Source organism: Bombina bombina, chromosome 1 (assembly GCF_027579735.1).
Source record: "Bombina bombina isolate aBomBom1 chromosome 1, aBomBom1.pri, whole genome shotgun sequence".
Taxonomy (NCBI): domain Eukaryota; kingdom Metazoa; phylum Chordata; class Amphibia; order Anura; family Bombinatoridae; genus Bombina; species Bombina bombina.
Window position 1 is genome coordinate 104,274,632 of NC_069499.1, and position 19,597 is coordinate 104,294,228.

The window sequence follows — 19,597 nt, forward strand, 5'->3', positions numbered from 1 at the left end:
CCATTTCCCAGTTTTGCATAACCAACATTGTTATATTAAAGGGAAAGGAAAGCCCAAAATTTTCTTTCATGATTTGGGTAGAACATACACATTTAAATAACTTTCCAATTTACTTCTATTATCAAATATGCTTCATTCTCTTGTTATCCTTTGCTGAAGGAACAGCATTGCGCTACTGGCACCTTAGTGAATACATCTAGTTAGCCAATCACAAGAGACAAATGTGTGCAGGCACCATTGAGCAGCTAGCTCCCACTAGTGTAGGATATTTGCATATTAATTTTCAACAAGGGATACCAAGAGAACAAAGCACATTTGAACATAGAAGTGAATTTAAAAGTGTTTTAAAATTACATACTCTATCTGAATCATGCAACTTTAATTTTGACTTTCCTATCCCTTTAATAAACTTTTTACCACTGTGATTACCTTGTATAAAAGCCTCTGCAGACTGCCCCTTATCTCAGTGCTTTTTACAAACTTGCATTTCAGCCAATAAGTGCTGACTCATGCATAGCTCCACAGGAGAGAGCACAATGTTATATATATGGCACAAATATGAGGTTAAGAAAAATGACTCTATTGTTGGTAGGGTTTTTAGATGTTCAATATTCAACCGGACATTCAAGTGTTTTAGCAGACTGTCTAGTAAAATTTACACAAAAATACTGGACACTTAAATGTCTATATATTTTTTTAATGTTCCCTGAGTGTCAGTTAAATGTTAAAGGTCTCCTGAGCCTCCATTTATTACAAACATGTCCCTGAAAGAAGTGACACTGTACAGGCACTATTCTGTGTATTGTTAGCAGCCAAGTAGGGTAAAAAAAACCCCAAAGTTATCAAGGTCTGTCGGACCTGATCCGACAGTGTGGATCAGGTCCAACAGACCTCGCTGAATACGGCGAGCAATATGCTCGCCGTATTCATCATTGCACCAGCAGCTCCCTGCAGACTCGTGGCCAATAGGCCGCCAGCAGGGGGGTGTCAATCAACTCGATCGTACTTGATGTCTATCCGCCTGCTCAGAGCAGGCGGACAGGTTATGGAGCAGTGGTATTTGTGACCGCTGCTTCATAACTGCTGTTTCTGGCGAGTCTGAAGACTCGCCAGAAACAGGGGCCATCAAGCTTCTTACGGAGCTTGATAACTAGAGGCCTATGTGTGCTCCTGTCAGTGTAACTTGACACACCACACAAGCATAAAAATCTTTTTTTAGCACAGGAAAGGCAGCCCTGAATGAAAAGAATAGGAAGGGCCCCCAGGCATCTGCATTAATGTAATTGTTTGGTTGGCGGTGGTGGTGGGAGGTGTTAGACTTGAGGGTACTTAAGAAGAGGTTCCAGGAAGTAAAGTCCTCTTCATTCCAGATCAGCAATAGGGAAAGAAGTTGTTACCCTAATTCTACAGCAGGCCTATTGTGTGGAGTGTGCTGTGAGGCCTTACCTTGGGTGATGGACCCCATCCAGGACCTGCTTACAGTGGCGCCAGCCCTCTCCAAGAAGAGAGGGGCAGCATGACTGCTTGAACAGCTGCAGGAAGCTGGAGCTCTTCCAGGGACATTGGTTGCAGCCACGGCACCTGTGAGGTGTTCCAGGCCTCAGAGGTGAACCAAGGCCCCAGAGAGGCTGAGCCCAGAAGCATCTGGCTGATGGACACGTGGAGTATCAGGCCCAGCATCAAAGACGGCCAGGGAGCAACAGTAGAGAGAAGCGGCAGTAAGAGGATCAAAGGAGCCGTTGCTGCGGAGCAGAACGGTAGGCCCTGAGCCTGTGATGAGTCCTGAAGCATCAATGGCCATTGCGCCGGTGACATCATTGCCGGTGGCCGGAAGTCAGGGGGCGGAGTCACATGCTGGTGATTAGGATTGGGACCGGAGGCATACGGCAGCTGTCGGGCAGCAGGCAGTGGTGGAGCAGGTGGTGGCTACTGCTGCATGCAGGGTTGGTATGGCTGCAAGACAGCAGGATGACGCATTGGACATGCTGACGCATGATGGGGACGCCATTGTGCTGGAGGATTTCAGCAGTGACTTTGATGAGGTTGAACCGGAGGTGGGCACGTCTTCAGGAGCGGTGACAACTGGTCAGGTGGGGGAACTTAATGCCTTGGCGCAGTTATTGCAATGTTTGACGCCACAATCTCAGGTGCAGAGGGGGAATCTGGTGGGCAATGCTAGACGGCTTGGGGGAGAAAGGTGTGAGTTAAGGGATAGGAGCAGTGGCAGGTGTAGGGAAATTGCTGTTATCCTTGTTTTTTCAGGAACCAACTGCTTCCCAGACAGCGGGGAGGGCAGCTGCTAGAGCTGGAGCATGGCAAGGGAGATCACAATCTTCTTTGACCAGGAGAGGGAGATACCCAAATCGAATGTCTCCTACGTGGGGTAGGATGGACAGGATTCTCAGGGACAGGAGCAGGGAACGGCGGCGGCTGCCATCAGTCAGGATGGTTTCCCCGCCTAGGAGGCATCGGTCCCCGTTATCTCGGAGGCTAGAGACAGAGCAGCAGTCTCTAGGCATGATGTGGAAGAGACAGCAGGATCAATGACGGCACCTCGGGTAACAGGTGAGGTGGTCCCTGGGCTTGGGGGGTGCACTACTCAGGTGACAGTGAATGCAGGTTTCGGGGCTTTGTTGCAAGGCTTAAAAGACGTGATTGCTTCATTTGAATGGGAACTGTCAGGTGGTAATGTGGTGGATGCTACTGCGGCAGATGCGTGGATGCATAAGGATCGTAGTGGTTCAAATATTGGAGAAGGGGTTCTTGGGGTGAATAGTGGGGCATCTAAGCCGGACGCAGGGACAGCCATAGTTGTGGGACAAGTAGCCGTAAAAACTGAATCTTCGAAGGGCACTAATGCGGAGGACTCTGCGGGTGCTCCTTCATCTGGGGTGGCTTTGAAGGTGTTGGAAGAAGCCTTCCACCGCCCATGCTTTTGATACATTGGGCCTTTGGGGCTCCATCTAACTCTAGATGTGAAGGAGAAGATATGGAAGCGGGAGTTTCTAGAAATCTTCTCCTTACTTCTGGTTGATCTGTTTGTGGAGGTTAAGGAGGATTCCAAGGTGAAGCAGGGAAGAAGGAGGAGGACAGAAAGAAAAGGTATAGGAAGCTGCCAAAAACCTTTGGCAACAGTTCAAGGGCATTTTGCATCTTAGCCAGTGTTATTGCTGAAAAATTTCCAGAGCAAGGGTCTGCTCTTTTTTGCTATCTGGACAAAATTTCGTCAGCCTACCTCACGTACGGTGGCTTAGCATGGTGGCGTTATGATGAGCAGTTCAGACAACGAATTGCAGTACGGCCGAGTATGCGATGGGATGATAGGGATATGGGGATTTGGTTAGAGATCATGACACCTTTGAGGTCGGGGCAGTCCTTTCGAGTTAGGGGGGCCACCACTGGTGGTGGTGCAGGTGCCGGTACTGCTGTCTCACTATGCAAAGAGTTGTGCTTTTAATTTAATGAGAACCAATGTAGATTCAGGACTTCATGTAAATATAAGCACAAGTTCTCCGGTTGTGGGAGTTTGCACTTCTTCACCAAATGTTTTAGGAGGGGCAGATCGGGGTTCAGGAGTTGGTGTTTCAGGGCAAGACGACACCGGTGAACATAAAAAAAGATGGTGCCTTGGCTAAACCGGTACTCTAGGGTCCGGGGTGCGGAATTGTTATTGACTAGGTTCAGTTCGAGCTTCGGTATTCCATTCGTGGAGGCAGAGGCGTCGCGGGTTTCAGGGAATTTGATTTCCGCTATGGAACGTCTGGGAATTGTCTGGGATAAGCTGTTGAAGGAAGTCACATTTTGGGAGGATGGCTGGGCCTTTTCGGGATTTGCCTTTAACGAATTTGAGGGTGTTACTTTTGTGAGTGGTCCTAAAGAAGGCCTCAGGGCAATTCCACAATGATTCAACATTTGTCATTCTCAAAAGGGGTTTCCGTGAATGATGTAATTAATGTGGGATTGTCGGCGGTCACGTATGCATCTTTTGATAAGGCGGTGGCTTTGGTGCGTATGGCAGGGGTGGGGGCCCTAATGACTAAGGTCAATGTGGAGGCGGCTTTTCGGCTTCTTCCAGTTCACCCCACATGTCATCACTTGCTGGGTTGTTGGTTTGAGGGGGAATATTTTGTGGATCTTTACCTCCCTATGGGGTGCTCTATATCGTGTTCCTACTTCTAAAAATTCAGTTGTTTTTGTGGAATGGGTAGTGAGGCAAAGGTTGGGGCATGCATCATTAGTCCACTACCTTGACATTTTTAGTTTGTTGGTCCGAGTGGTTCAGAAATGTGTTGGGAATTGACAGGAATTTTTGACATGGTGGAGGGGGAGTTTGGTATCCCAATTGCTAGGGATAAGACCGAGGGTCCATGTGTTTCCCTGAGTTTCCTGGGGATTCAAATTGACTCTCTTCTGATGGAATGCTCACCGCCATCAGATAAGGTGCTGGATTTGACAGCTGTCCTTCAAGGGACATTGCTGCGCAAGAAGTTGAAACTGAAAGAAATGCAAGGAAGCTTAACTTTGCCTGTAAAATCATCCCGATGGGGAGCGTCTATAAAGGCCAAGCAATTGCGGGATAGGAGGGTCACTTTTCATTCTGACAATATGGGGGTGGTTATGGCGATTAATAACTTGTCAGCTTCCTCCCCTCCAGTGGTGTATCTGCTCCGTCTGTTTGTTCTGGAATACTTGCGGTGTAATGTGTTATTCAGAGCTGTGCATGTCCCTAGGAGTAAAAATGACATTGCTGATACCCTGTACCATTTTCAGTGGGAACGGTTTCGGTCATTGGCCCCGGAGGCCCAGGAGAATCGGTAGCGGTGTCTGTTGGAACTGTGGAAGGCGGCATTCCCGAATTGCTGACTATGGTGAGGGGTGCATTGGCAGATAGTACGTGGAAGGCGTATAAACAGATATGGTTGTGTTGGCAGAAAGTGTTGGAATGGTGGGGCTCTTCATTATCAGAGCAGAGCTGGAGGGTAGCTTTGCTACGTTGGATGGCATTGTGGGCTAGAGAGAGGGTGTCTAAGGCTTTGGTTAGAGGGAGACTGCCTTGGCCTTTTTTGTGTCAGTTAATGGGTTTGGGGGACATTACTAAGTCCTTTGTGGTTTGCATGGCTGTGAGGGGCTTGTGTAGAAATCAGAGAAAAAAGAATGGTAGGAGGCCAATGATTTTTGCTATATTAAAGAAGGTCATCGGGGGCCTCCCACAGGTCTGTTTGGGGACATACGAGGTGGCTTTGTTTCATACAAATTTTATTCTATCATTTTTGTGGCTTTCCGCATATCTGAGATAGTGGTTAGGAATAAACGGGATTTGGGTGGACTACAGAGGACAGATGAGATGGTGGAGGGTACTCAAGTGTTCAATTGGTTGCAAAAGTTGAAGACAGACCAACTTGGAAAAGGACAGCTGATTCACCTTCGGGCCATTGGGGGCAGTTTAGATCTTATGTTCGTCAGCATTTAGTGTTGTAATTTATTCTTTTTGTCATTTTTGTTGTTATAGATCCAGTGGTTTGTTGGGTTGTTGGGCACGCTTTCATTTATTGGGCGAGAAGAGCAGCTGCTGTTAAGAAGGATGGGTGTCAATTGGCTTTTGTTGCAGAGGAGGTGTCCATGTGCTGGTTTGGCTTTAGAGTCATGAAATGGGAGCAAGTTCTACTGAAGGTGATTGACTTTGCACGTTTGTTTCGCCCTCCAGGTATTCTAGTGATACATGCTGGGGGAAATGATTTGGGATTTGGGAGTCAGAAAAATCTTATCTCTAAGATGAAAAAGGATGTGGAAAGACTGTTAGTACTTTTCCCACATTTGAAGGTAGTTTGGTCAGAGATTGTACCACGGCTGGTCTGGAGGGCAGCTTCTGACCATAAAATATTGGATGGTGCCCGGAAGAAGATCAATAGAGTGATGAGTAGACGTGGGAGACATCTTGGGGGGATTGCTATTAGGCATGTGGAGTTTGAGGGTGAATCTGGCCGCTGTTTTTTCAGACAGGATAGGGTTCATTTAAATGAAGTTGGCCTTAATTTAACTACCACTTACTACACAGCCGATTTGTTTTACCTCAGCAATTACAGCAGTTACAACCAACGGAGTACCCTAAAGAGTGACAACGCTAAGAGTCTGCATCTATTCTGGGAGCCGTGTATAGTCTGATTGTGCTTTTAAGGCGTTATTTGATTGAACTTCTAGTAAGTGCATATGATTGTGTGCTCAATAAATGATTTAATACTTTACCTTGAGTCGTGGTTGCGCTTCTCTTTGCTTATTTTTTCAGTATTCTTCTTGGCCTGAGTAATCCTTGGATCTCAGACAGCGTGGAAGCTGCACCAACGATTCCGTAAGGGGAGTGCTATCCAGCTCAGGAAGCAAAGATCCTACACTGAAGTGTTTTTACAAACTCCTTGATGCACAAGAGTGGTTTCTTCTCAAATGGGTCTTTATAGCAAGATGTTATTTCCAGGATTTACTGGGACTGTTCTGGTTTGTATCAAACCCCTTAATTTTTGTAATATAAATTGTGATTTTACAGTATTTTTGTTTATTATACTGTATCTATGAAATTAAATTTTAAATTTCTGATATACACATATAAGATTGCAGTTTCTAAGTGCGCTGCTCAAGTAGTGTTTTATTGGTGGCCTTAATTTATTTAACTTTAATTTGAAAGAAGGGGTTTTAAAGGCTGTTGGGGTTGGCGGGGCCTGGCCTGTTTTTAAGGGTAATACTTGAAGTGGGTACCTCCTGGTGGGTCAGGAGAGGCTTAAGTTGATGTTTTGGGGGTACCACTTAAGGAAGGGCTACTGGGCAAGCACTATGGGATGTTATAAGATGTTTATTGTTTGTATTTATAAAGTTGTTATTTATTATGTTGTAGCTAATAAAATAGCTGCGGCCTTCATACCCGAGTTATTGGTGTGGTTATCTTTTATTATACAAAGGTTGAAAAGTAAAATGTATTGTCTAATTAGGGGGTCATGTCATTTTTTTATTTCAAATAGAAAAAAACAGTATTACATTTTGAAATGCTCTCTTTTTTATGAAAAACAAAGAAAACTATTTATTTAACACTTATTTAACAAAGTGAAACCATTGCAGGAGCACTCTGTGCATGCACAAAAAACATCAGACAAAGAGCTAGTTTAGGGGTTAATCATTTATATAGGTACTTTGCGATGTGAGGGGATAGCGGTTAAGGGGTTAATAGTCTATTTATGGGTCTAAGTGTACTTTGTAATGTATTTTTGAAGTGTTTTGTGCAATTTTTTAGTTTCGGAAACCAGTTAACTACAGCTCTTAGATTGCGGAAAGCATTGAAGCGTAAAAGGCAATTGTGCTCGGGTTTGCACCTCACTTGCAATCTAGCCCAAAACCTTTTCAGAAAGAAATTATTAAGCAGTGCACAGAATAATTAAAAGCAACACACATAGATGTGTATATGGAGGTAGTAGGCTGTCCCATATCATTTCTATACAATATAAAGAAACCTATGATCTGATCATGCCAGGGATGTATCTGGTGCAGATTGGATTGGTGACACTTCTTTCCTAGACCTATAAGGAATAATTCCATGTGAGGGAAAAGAATAATACTATTACAGTATTTACTGCTCTATACCCACACATAGCATTTGCACCTTTATACTGCCAGCCTGCGTCTACTGCACATAGGGTGCTCTATGGAAATGTGAGTACCCTGTGTTTGACATTTTCTATCTGATTTATCTTTATGGTGATTGATACACACATGAGGCGCCTCTCTTGTATTCGCTAGATGCTGTCGTTTTGCTTTTTACTGATTTCTTTGCATATTAGTCACATTTAACGTTTAATTCTTTGTTTCATCTTGTGACTGATATAAAAACAAGCTGAGATATTACTGTAACAAATTATACAAAAACACACACATATACATGTATGACAACTTGCCGCTTCTGACCTGTAGATTTAAAGGGATATGGTTCAGGAGATTTTCAATTTACTTTTATTATCAAATTTACTCAGTTCTATTGGTATATTTTGGTGAAAAGCATACCCAGGTAGGCTCAGAAGCAGAAATACACTGCTGGGACCAGGGGTGGAACTAACATTGGTGCAACAGGTGCAGTGGTACGAGGCCAAGTGACTGGGATGCCACTAGCAGCCATTTTATACATAGGCATGTGCAGAATGTGTACAATCCTAATGCAAGGGATCCTTTAATTAGTGCAGTTCCATCTACCTATCTATCTACCTACCTACCTATCTATCTGTCTGTCTGTGTTTGTCTGTCTGTTTGTGTGTGTGTGTGTGTGTGTGTGTCTATCTGCCTGTCTGTCTGTGTCTGTCTGTTTGTGTGTGTCTGTCTGTCTGTGTGTGTGTGTGTCTGTCTGTCTGTGTGTGTCTGTCTGCCTGTCTGTCTGTGTGTGTCTGTCTGTCTGTCTGTCTGTGTGTGTCTGTCTGTTTGTGTGTGTCTGTCTGTGTGTGTGTCTGTCTGTGTGTCTGTCTGTCTGTCTGTCTGTGTGTGTCTGTCTGTCTGTGCGTGTGTGTCTGTCTGTGTGTGTGTGTGTGTCTGTCTGTCTGTGTGTGTCTGTCTGTTTGTGTGTGTGTGTGTCTGTCTGTGTGTATCTGTCTGTTTGTGTGTGTGTGTGTCTGTCTGTTTGTGTGTGTGTGTGTGTGTGTGTGTGTGTGTGTCTGTCTGTCTATCTATTTATACTAAAAATCATTATACAGAGCAGCATGTATTATATTATTACTATTGCTTACTATTGAGTTACCTTTGGGGGCCCCCAGGGCCCTCTGTTGAGTAGGTCCGCTACTGGCTGGGACCTAGCTGGTGATTGATGGTTACACACACATGGCTCTTGTCTTTGACTAACTACAGCAAGGTCCAGTAGTGCATTTCTGCTCTTCAAAGGGGTTAAACACATAAATGGCAGTTTTCTCTATGTAAGACAAAAGGGGTAACTTGTCGCTCCCCGTTGCCTCTTCCTTCCTATGTCACACAATGAATCAGCTCACTGTGCTAAAGGAACAGGTGCAGCAAACTGCTGCAGGCACAACATAGATTTTTAAAGTACATTAAACACCTTGTAACTGCAAGATATTTCTGTTGTCTTGTTATAGAATAACATAGCCAAGTCTAAAGGGTTTTAAAATTGTGTTTGCTGAGATTGTTTTTCAATAGTGAAATTCCACCCACTACTTGCCTTATTTTGAGGAGCCAATCTGGGCTTGAGTCTGCAGCTGACAAGGCTAACCACTGTCATATTGTTAGCATGCAGTGAGCTGGTTTACAGTTCTTATCAAAGTCAATTAGGGACAGATATGTAGCAGTGCAGTCTGCATTTTCTGTTCTGAGAATTGCGACAATTTTCGGAGCTAAATTACATAAACAGAATAGTAAAATGAACAGTAAAATAGTTACATAAAAATCTCAACGTGTTTACTGTCCCTTTAAGGTATTAGGCTTCAGGGTCAGGGTACGTATAGAAATGTAAGAGGGTCTAAAGGACCTTGGGACTGATAGTATATAAGAATACCAGAGGGACTGCAGGGTAATGTTTCTGATGTAGGTATGGGTCTGACATAGGGGCTTCAGGGCCAGGATTATGATGTGAGTATGGGGCGAACAAATGGATTGCAGGGCCCAGTGTCTGTGGCTGCTGAACCATAGATGCCACATCAACAAAATTAGCATTTCACCACTTTCTGCCAGTACATAGTTGAACTGAATGGATATTGGCAGCAGCTCAGCTGATATATTTATATTATCTCAGGGTTCCCAGGTATGTACATATTGTATACAAAATGATTAGCTACTTAAATGTATAAAGAACACGTGTTTATAATCATCTACATAATATTGACTCTTTAAATGTTGAAAGAAGACGGCTATCTGTGAGTGCCTGATGCTAGAGGTGTAGTTTACATAATGAGATCTGCTGGCTGCCCCCTCTCAGAGCAGATATAGAGGCCTCAATAAAACCATTGGTAGTTGCTAGGATACACAGCCTCAAAGCTGCCTGTGGCTATGTGGACCTAATATCACTGTATGATTCCGTGCTGGTTATATTAAAGATGAACTTTGGTTAATAAGATCTATTTTAGAGACTTTAAAATATTATCAATGAAGAGGAAGATAAAGCAAGAAAGACTCTTGAGGTATCCTTATATTAAATACCTTTATCTTTGTATGATTCTTTTCCTTTGAAAATTCCAGGGATTTCCTGAGAAAATAAAACACAATTAACAAAACCTCACTGTATGAATAAAAGGCTTAAGAAAATATTGCATCCTGCTGGTTGCATTAATTCTGGCATAAATGATTTTATACTTGAGGTACCAACACATAATGAACCTAATTATTGATGACTAGTCTGTGAGCATCTCTGGGAAATAAATAAAAGGGGATGCTCAGAGATGTTGATATTTTGCTACAATGTCACCTTTGTCACAGACATGAAAACATTATCTGCAGGTTTTCTGACTTGAGTGGCCCCAGTTGCTCCTGCAATTCCTTCTCTATATCAGAGTTTCCAGTAAACTGAGCTCTGCAATGCAGAAGGAGTTGTGATGCTCTTACGGAGAGGAGTCATCAATACGCAGCACGGCTTGTTCTGCAGCAATCTTGTTCTGCACCTGCCTGTCCTTCTGCCTCTCTGTTTAATGGCACCTTTAGAATACATAGTCATTTGCAGCAAGTCAATGGTCCAGAGAATCTGTGATTGGCAAGAAATGTAGATTAGTTAGATCACAGTGATTTATTCTTTTGAATACTGCAGTATGTGTCCTGTAAAAGGTGCCTGTGATGAATCAGTCTTTTTTCATCCTTGGTATTGTGACAAAAAGCACAAACACACAGTTATAAGAACACAATGGGGCACTAAACCCAATTCCTTTTCTTTTGTGATTCAGATAGAGCATACAATTTTAAGCAACTTTCTAATTTACTCCTATTATCATTTTTCTTTTTTCTATTGCTATCTTTATTTGAAAAGCAGGAATATAAGGCTTAGTAGCAGGTGTTCTGTCGAGAACTCGAAGAAATCGAAACCTCCAAGATGACGTCACTTCCGGTGACTTCTATTTTCACTGTTTGGTTTTGCCTCTGTCTGGGCATCCACCCCAAGTGAACCTCGGGGAATGAGGTTTATAAGGGGGGGGGGTTCGCCCCCACTTGAACCCCCCAGGTGGAGGCAAAATAGATAGTGAAGATAGGCGATTGCAGTGCTGATATGATTGGTCTTTTCCTCACTGAGTGACAGGATGCACAACCAATCAGATGTATGGAATCACCCGAAGTGACGTCATTTTGGAGTCTTCGATACCTTGGAGTTTTCAATAGAACACCGGCTCATTTTAGGTTCAGCACCCTGGATAGCGCTTGCTTGTTGGGGGCTACATTTACCCACCAATCAGTAAGCGCTACCCAGGCGCTGAAACATAAATTGGCCAGCTCCTAAGCTTTACATTCCTGCTTTTCAAATAAAGATATCAAAGAACAAAGAAAAATTGATAATAGGAGCAAATTAGAAAGTTGCTTAAAATTGCATGTTATATCTGAATCATTAAAGGGCCATTATACACTCATTTTTTCTTTGCATAAATGTTTTGTAGATGATCTATTTATATAGCCCATAAAGTTTTTTTTTTTTTAAAAATGTATAGTTTTGCTTATTTTTAAAGAACATTGCTCTGATTTTCAGACTCCTAACCAAGCCCCAAAGTTTTATTTGAATACAGTCAGCTACCTTCTCCAGCTTGCTCCTGTTTGTGTAAAGGGTCTTTTCATATGCAAAAGAAGGGGGAGGGGGGGAGTGTCTTATTTCCCACTTGCAGTGGGCTTTCCAACTGTCTTTTCAACAGAGCTAAACTGACAGCTTCTAAGTAAGTTTTCAACCATTTTATACTGGATTTTTATATCAGTATCTGTGCATCTTATTCTTTATAGTAGTGTCTATTACATGCAGTTATATGAAAATGAGTGTATACTGTCCCTTTAAATAAAAAAAATTGAGTTAAGTATCCCTTTAAGTATAGCATGCTTGCCTAAAATCATCAGGTTTTTCCATCCTAGGTCTTGGGGTCTCCTATATATAATTTTTTTATGTGGGACCTACATCCTAAATTTGTGTCTGAAACAAGATTTTTACCTGATCTGATTGACATCTAGTACTATTTATGTGCAGCACCTGATTGCATAATGTTGTAGTGACTAATTTGCCTATGTCACACTATTCAGCTACCTCTCTCCATGTGCAAAAGCCATGTGACGTATTCATGCAGATTATAGAGCCTGTGGGGCGACTTCAGTGGGCCTGGACATGGCATGGGAATGTTCTGTGTAGAATAAGAGCAGAGCTTGTGTGCAGGCCTTAACAAGAAGCAATATGATTGGTGCGGGCAAACAGTGCAGCCAGCTCTTCCTTGTCGGTTTATTTGGCTGACCGTGAGCATTTGTACCAAACAGCTAATAAGTATTAATAGGAGGCATCCACCTAACACATATGTATTAGTTCAAACTAAAAAGTAATAGAAAGGTATTATTTTGATATTCAACTACTGGACTACTACGGTTACTGCAATTTAGTTTAAATAAAAAGAAAATCACCAATTTGAAAATCTATCAAATGGATAGAAAAATTTGAGTGCATGTCTCTTTAAGACATTCTGACCAAAATTCACTGAAGGTTCTTTTCAACTTCAGTATCTTATCAGTTTTTTTTATTAATCTATGCAGTGGGTTCACTGTAGATCTCTAAGCTTTCCATTCTGTAGTGTAGCTGAATGTACTGTAATGAGACTGAAGACAGCTTTTTGTAAGTCCATATCCAGTGCTATGTGACTTAAAGGGACATGAAACACATTTTTTTTTAACTTTCCAATTAACTTCTATTATCTAATTTGCTTTATTCTCTTGATATCCTTTGTTGAAAATCATATCTAAATAGGCTCAATAGCTGATGATTGGTGGCTGCACATAGATGTCTTGTGTGATAGGCCCACCCATGTATATTGCTATTTCTTCAACAAAGGATATGTAAAGAATTAAGCAAATTAGATAATAGAAGTAACTTGGAATGATGTTTAAAATGGTATTCTCTACCTGAATCATGAAAGCAAATTTTTGGGTTTCATGTCCCTTTAATACTGAACCTTCATGAAATTCTGGATCTTTACTCACTTTCCCCTCTAAAAACTCTTCTTAAACGCCCTCTCTTTCCTATGTGACTTTTGATTGTGTTCTGTAGCAATGCTCCCATTGGTCAGCTGTTACTTTCACACACACGCCCTCATTCCTGATATCGTCCCTTCTATATGGACAAAATTCGAAATTTGATGAAGATTAAATGTGCACTATAACTATTATATAAAGCTAAACTGCTTTGTCAGGATTTACAAAATAAATAACAATATTTGACAAATATTGCTCAAGGTTTTGATCTGTGTGTGCTATATGTATTAATTATACTTGTGACAAGTACATATGTTTTGTGTAGGAATTAGTAATGCAGCAATCCCTGGGCTTAGAATGTTAGCTGGTTTGCAGTCAGTCCTCCTAAGTGAGAAATGAAGGAATATTTAAAGAGTAGCTGAACATCAGCCCTTACAAAGCACAGACTGTGCAGTGTAGCAGCCTCACAGTGATCAGCACTGTACATGGAAATGCTCTAATACTGGGAATGCCTTTTTATACCATATATGGAGATTTTAGACCATAAAATGCACTATAGACAGCTGAATCTATGCCAATTGCAGGAATGCTACAATTAACGTTTCCTGGTTATACATGGTGTGTTTTTTTAGCCTTTTGGAAGAATGTAATCTGATTAACCCTTTGCTCTACAGTACAAATAAGCCAGTGTTTTTTTTTCTGAACCAGTTAAGAGCCTGAGAGTATGACAGCAATGTGCATGAGATTAGGATACAACTAATGATTTACATTTCTTTCTTACTAATGCTGGATTATCCTCTCTGCTGCCCCTAAGGGAAGAGTTTCAGAATTAACCTTTTGTGGGTAGTAGTGGCAAAAGTATAAAAATAATTAAAAAAAAAAGTAAAGTAACAAAAGATATATGGAGGAGGGAGTACTAGAAATGAGAAATGCAGAAACCGATGGCTCTATAACAACTATTCTCAAATAGGGAATCTGAGGACATTAGGGCATCTCTGTACCTGGCAAAGGTTGCCATTCACCTAGGAAAAGGTGGTGAATGAAACAGTATATAAGATAGTGAGAAAAAAACCCTAAACCCTGAGAAAGAAAGAAAGCATTTTGGGTTAGATTACAAGTGGAGCGCTAATTTATTGCACGCCCATAAGCGGGCAAATTTGGCCGTTTACAGGTGCACAATTAATAACTAGCCATTGCAAGTGGCTGGTTATGGCTACCGCAAGCTTGTGGTAGCAATTAGATCTCTATTTTATTTTAAAAATGTCCCCCTATTGCCCAAAAATTAAGTGCGTTTTAATAAAAGAAAAAATTAGTAGCATCTTTATTTTTATTAAAAGTAACTGCACAAAGCTGTTTATAGGGTTTAAAGTGTGCGGGTGTGAGGTGTTAGAAAAAGGCATGAGAACGAGGCTCCCATTGGAGCCTATGGAAGCGCGAGAGGGCATTGTGCTTTACTTTTAACACCAGCGCACAGTTCCACTCACAATCTGACCCTTTATTGTGAACTACAGTGTCCCTTGAAAGGTAACGTATCACATACACGTTTGTTAAATGGACGTTAAACTGCTGGGCACAACTACAATACAATGGTTACTACTCTATTTGCTATTTTTTTCCTCCTGTGTCTGCAGCTCTCTTATGAAACAATGGGAAAAGACTCCTCTGCAGTAAAAAAATCCAAATTTTATTGTGATACAGGATCAGACATAAAAACCACAACGTTTTGGGGTTAGTACCCCTTAGTCAAATGTAAAAGAACCTGTTGGTATCTCCATACATACATTATTTTGGTTGTGTATATAATAGTCATTAGTTTAGTCTTAAAGATAAGTAAAGGTTTTGAGATGTAAAAATTGCAAAGGTAGAAAAATTGTGTAGTTTCGATTTTGCCATCCCAGAATGAAAAAGAAAAAACCCAAGTATATGTTGCATAACATGTAATTATTTAACAAATATGATGTTTGTGCAATAAAAAGTTTTTGTTTATCTTTGAATATGAGGTTGCAATATGGTGCTAAAACTGTCATCAATTAAATATTTAAATTAGCTATTGTGCTATAAAAGGGGTGTTTTCACCACAAACAAGCATCCGATGAGGCCCTAAAGTCAGCCCACTAAGGGGAGGGGCGAAACGCGTCATGTCTGACGTTTTGTGAAGCGGCAACTGTTTGAAGTGGAGTGCTAAGTCCCTGGCAGCTGGTTTAAAGCATACCGAGTTACCTTGATGTGGTTCTGACAACTGACAAGTATGCAGCAGTCTTGAATAGAAGTTCCGGTTTTTGAATACAAGGAGGCACTAAAACCGTTATGGAGCCTTAACAAACATCGCTTTGTTTGGAGAATTACCAGGATCCGGCATGAGAAATATGCATAGTTTGGAGTGATCAAGTGGTAATTATAAAAGCTAGTGTTGAAGCGAATACTGGAACTTTGTACAGCAAATGTGGTGAGACTGTTTGCTCAGTAATCTATAACAGTTGGCCTTCCAATCAGTAACGCTGGAACTGCTTCTTTGTAACATATTTCAATTGCAGAGCGTGTGATTCACACTAAGTGCTCTGGTAAACGGACATTTGTTAATCTGTGTCTCTTTTGAATTTTGTTGCAATAGTTTATCTTTCACACATTGTTTGTTTGTTTGTAACAGTGCATAGTTCAAATATGTCATATACTTCGAACAATCATTTGTTATAACCGTAGTTTTACGGTAGTGTGTTAGATTAAGTACAAACCAGGCCTGGGTTTACTAGTTACTCCTTTTTATTACAATTAAGGGTTTTTGGGAATTGTCTTTGACATGTGTAGGTTTACCAAATAAACCACTTGTTATTTATGCAATTTGAGTGCTGCCTTGTCATTCTTTTTCACAGCATCTACTTTTTAGCTGTGACTACTCTCTTATTTATTTGTTTACTATTGTATTGTGACTGCTAGCACCAAAATTGTTTTTTGTTTGTAATCTAGATAGAGTGCACACATTTCTATAATTTATAATTTGGACACATGCAGCTGATTTAATGCTGTTTCAGTTGAGCACCTATCTTTGATTGCGAACCAAGTGGAGTTTATTTATTATTTGGTATCCTCCATATTGTCAAGAACTTTGTTGTTTTTCATTCTGGGGTGGTAAAATGGCATTTAAAATTACTGATGAAAGATGGCAGAGTGATGTGAGTGAAGCTTTTAAAGCCACAATTATCATTGATGAGCAAAATATTGATGAAAAAAGTGAGGATGTGTTCATAGCGTTCAAATTATATAAAGCTAAAGCTATTAAAGAATTGAAACTTAAATGGGAGATTGCTAGTCTTGAGAACTATGTTAGAGAAAAACTAATACCAAGAGGTCTAAGGATTAAACTGGACCCTGGCATTAGTTTAAGAGGACCAAATGCTGATAATGAATTTGTTGCAAAATGGAATGCAATTCTAACTAAATGTACAATTGAACTGATGGAATTAATGATATCAGAGGATAAAATTAAGTTAGAAGAAAGTAAGATTGAAGTAGAAAAGGCATATTTAGCTGTCAATATTTTTTCTGTAGATCCAGCTTTCGAAAAACTAAACAAAGAGATTCAAAGGAATCTAGATAAATTACAAAATGAAGTGAAATTTAGAAAGAGGAAAAAATTAATGAGAGATCAGGATGATGAAAGGAAAAACAAGATCTACATCTACAGAAACAGTAATAACAGCAGGTTTTCATATGACTCAGGGACTGACAACTCAGATAATGAACAAAATGAAATTGTGGCAGGCTCTTCTTCAGACCTGCCCCCTTTAGGCGGAAAACAAGGAGGGGGGGCAGGAGAAAGAGAGGGAGGTGGACGCTCTTCAAACAGGAGAAGAGGTGGTGGGAGGTACAAGAACAACAGAGGCACACGGATGTTAACCAGGAATCAGAGGGTATAACCTCTATTCTTGGCTCACATGGATCTGGGGGTGTTGACACCCTCAGGGTTGTGAACTTGTCTTCCGTCCCCCTTTCCCTCACACAAATGTCACTGCTAAGTAAAGGTTTGTCGTTCTGTCCATCGGCACATCTGGATAAATTTGAATTCATAAAAGACCTAAACTTATTTGCCAGGAAGCTGGTACTTAAAAAAGTGATGAATAGAAAAATGGGTCCGGATGTGCCTCTGGACAAAAGTGACAAACCTGCCCTGGATGATTTACTGTCACTTTTAGAGGAGCAAAATGAGGATGTTGATACTACTCAACACCCTAAAAAATCCAATTTTAGACCGACTTCCAAATACATGCCCCCACTCTCAACAGCTCCAGAGATTCAAAACTTTGTAAGATGCGTTGAAAGAGAGATTGGGGATTTACAAGGATGTGAAGTTGTTCAGGATCATTTGAGTTTAGATGAGAGAAGGTCTCTCAAAGAATTACTCAGTAGTAAGGGACTCATTTTTAAATCATCCGATAAGGGTGGTAATTTGGTGGTCATGAATGATAATGACTATGTGACAGAAATCCAGAGGCAATTATCTAATACTACACAGTATGAATTGACAAACAGAATTGCACTTGATACATCTTGTAATGAGCTTTTGTTCATTCTCAATGATGCTTTGAGAGAGGGGCTAATAACAACCAAAGAACATGCATTCATGTTCAAAAAGTTTCCAATTGTGCCAACCTTTTACTGCATCCCCAAGCTGCATAAAAGCATGAGCAAACCGCCGGGATGACCAATTATCTCGGGCATAGGGGGGCCTATGGAAGGAGCGAGTAGATATATAGACTACTTTATGAGACCCTTCCTAAGTTCATTGCCCTCCTATGTCCAAGATACTTCAGATGTCCTTAGGAAATTAGATGGCATTGAGGTTGATGAAGACACATGGTTAGTGACCCTTGATGTCGAGTCGTTATACTCCTCGATCCCCCATAATGTGGGAATCAGAGCAACCAGATATTTTCTAGAACAAAGAGGGCATGATTTTCAAAAGCACACTGATTTTGTAATCTCTTTGTTACAACTCATTTTGAACAATAATATATTCCAATTTGATGGAAGATATTATAGACAGCTTCAAGGCACGGCCATGGGTGCCACATGTGCCCCCACATATGCCTGTCTACATCTAGGCCTATGGGAGGCACGAGAGGTTTTTTCGTGTTTTGAATCCCTAGTGGAGGCACATGTGGCACTCTGGCTCCGCTATGTGGACGACATTCTACTCCTGTGGCGGGGCAGCAAAGAGTTGTTTGAAAATTTCTTAAGTATTTTGAACTCTGACAATGGGTACAACATCTTTCTTACATGTGAAATGAGTAAAGATGAAGCAACTTTCTTAGATCTATCAATTAGGAAAGAAGGTAGACACCTAACCACTAGGGTCCATCGAAAATCAACGGCCACCAATAGCCTTTTACATGCTACTAGCCACCATCCTGAATGCCTAAAAACTGGCATTCCAGTTGGCCAATTCCTTCGGTTAAGAAGGAATTGTTCCGACTTAGAGGAGTTTGAATCACAGGCCAAAGACATGTCGTCTAGGTTCCTTGAAAGAGGATATTCTAAAAGACAGGTTAAAAGGGCCTGGACAAGGGCTAGGAATAGCACAAGAAATGATCTGCTCTATAAACATAATGTAGTTAAAAGGAATGGTGATAAGGTACGCCTCATAACTAAATACAACGCACACTGGGGCAAACTTAGAGACATCATGAATAAATATTGGCACATGTTGACTATTGATACTGAACTAAAAGACTATGTAGGCGACTTTCCATTGTTGACAGCACGCAGAGCTGACAGTCTTAAGGATAAGCTTGTTAGAAGTGAATATACAAGAGAACCAAAAACCAATTGGTTAAGCACAAGAGGCAAATGGCAAGGCTGTAGTCCTTGTGGGCATTGTGTGTACTGCAGGTTTATACAAAAAACATGTAAATTTGAAACTTTAACAGGTAGACAATACAATATAAAACAATGGATAACCTGCAACACTACAGGTGTCATTTACCTCTTGCATTGCTCATGCCCCCTATTCTATATAGGGAAAACGAAACGTGATCTGAAAGATCGAGTCAGAGAGCATAGGGATGACATTAAGAACAAAGAACAGGATAGCCCAGTGGCCAGACACTTTGAATTATATCTGATTTTACTATTATGAAAGTAACTGGCATCCAGCACATAAAACAGCACCGCCGTGGGGGTGATGTTGATAATATGCTATTAAGGAATGAATCCCGATGGATTTATCGATTAAACACTCTGGCTCCAAATGGCCTTAATGAAAAAATAGATTTCTCATGCTTTCTGTAGAACCTTCCCTAGTAGGGGACAAATGTAAAAGAACCTGTTGGTATCTCCATACATACATTATTTTGGTTGTGTATATAATAGTCATTAGTTTAGCCTTAAAGATAAGTAAAGGTTTTGAGATGTAAAAATTGCAAAGGTAGAAAAATTGTGT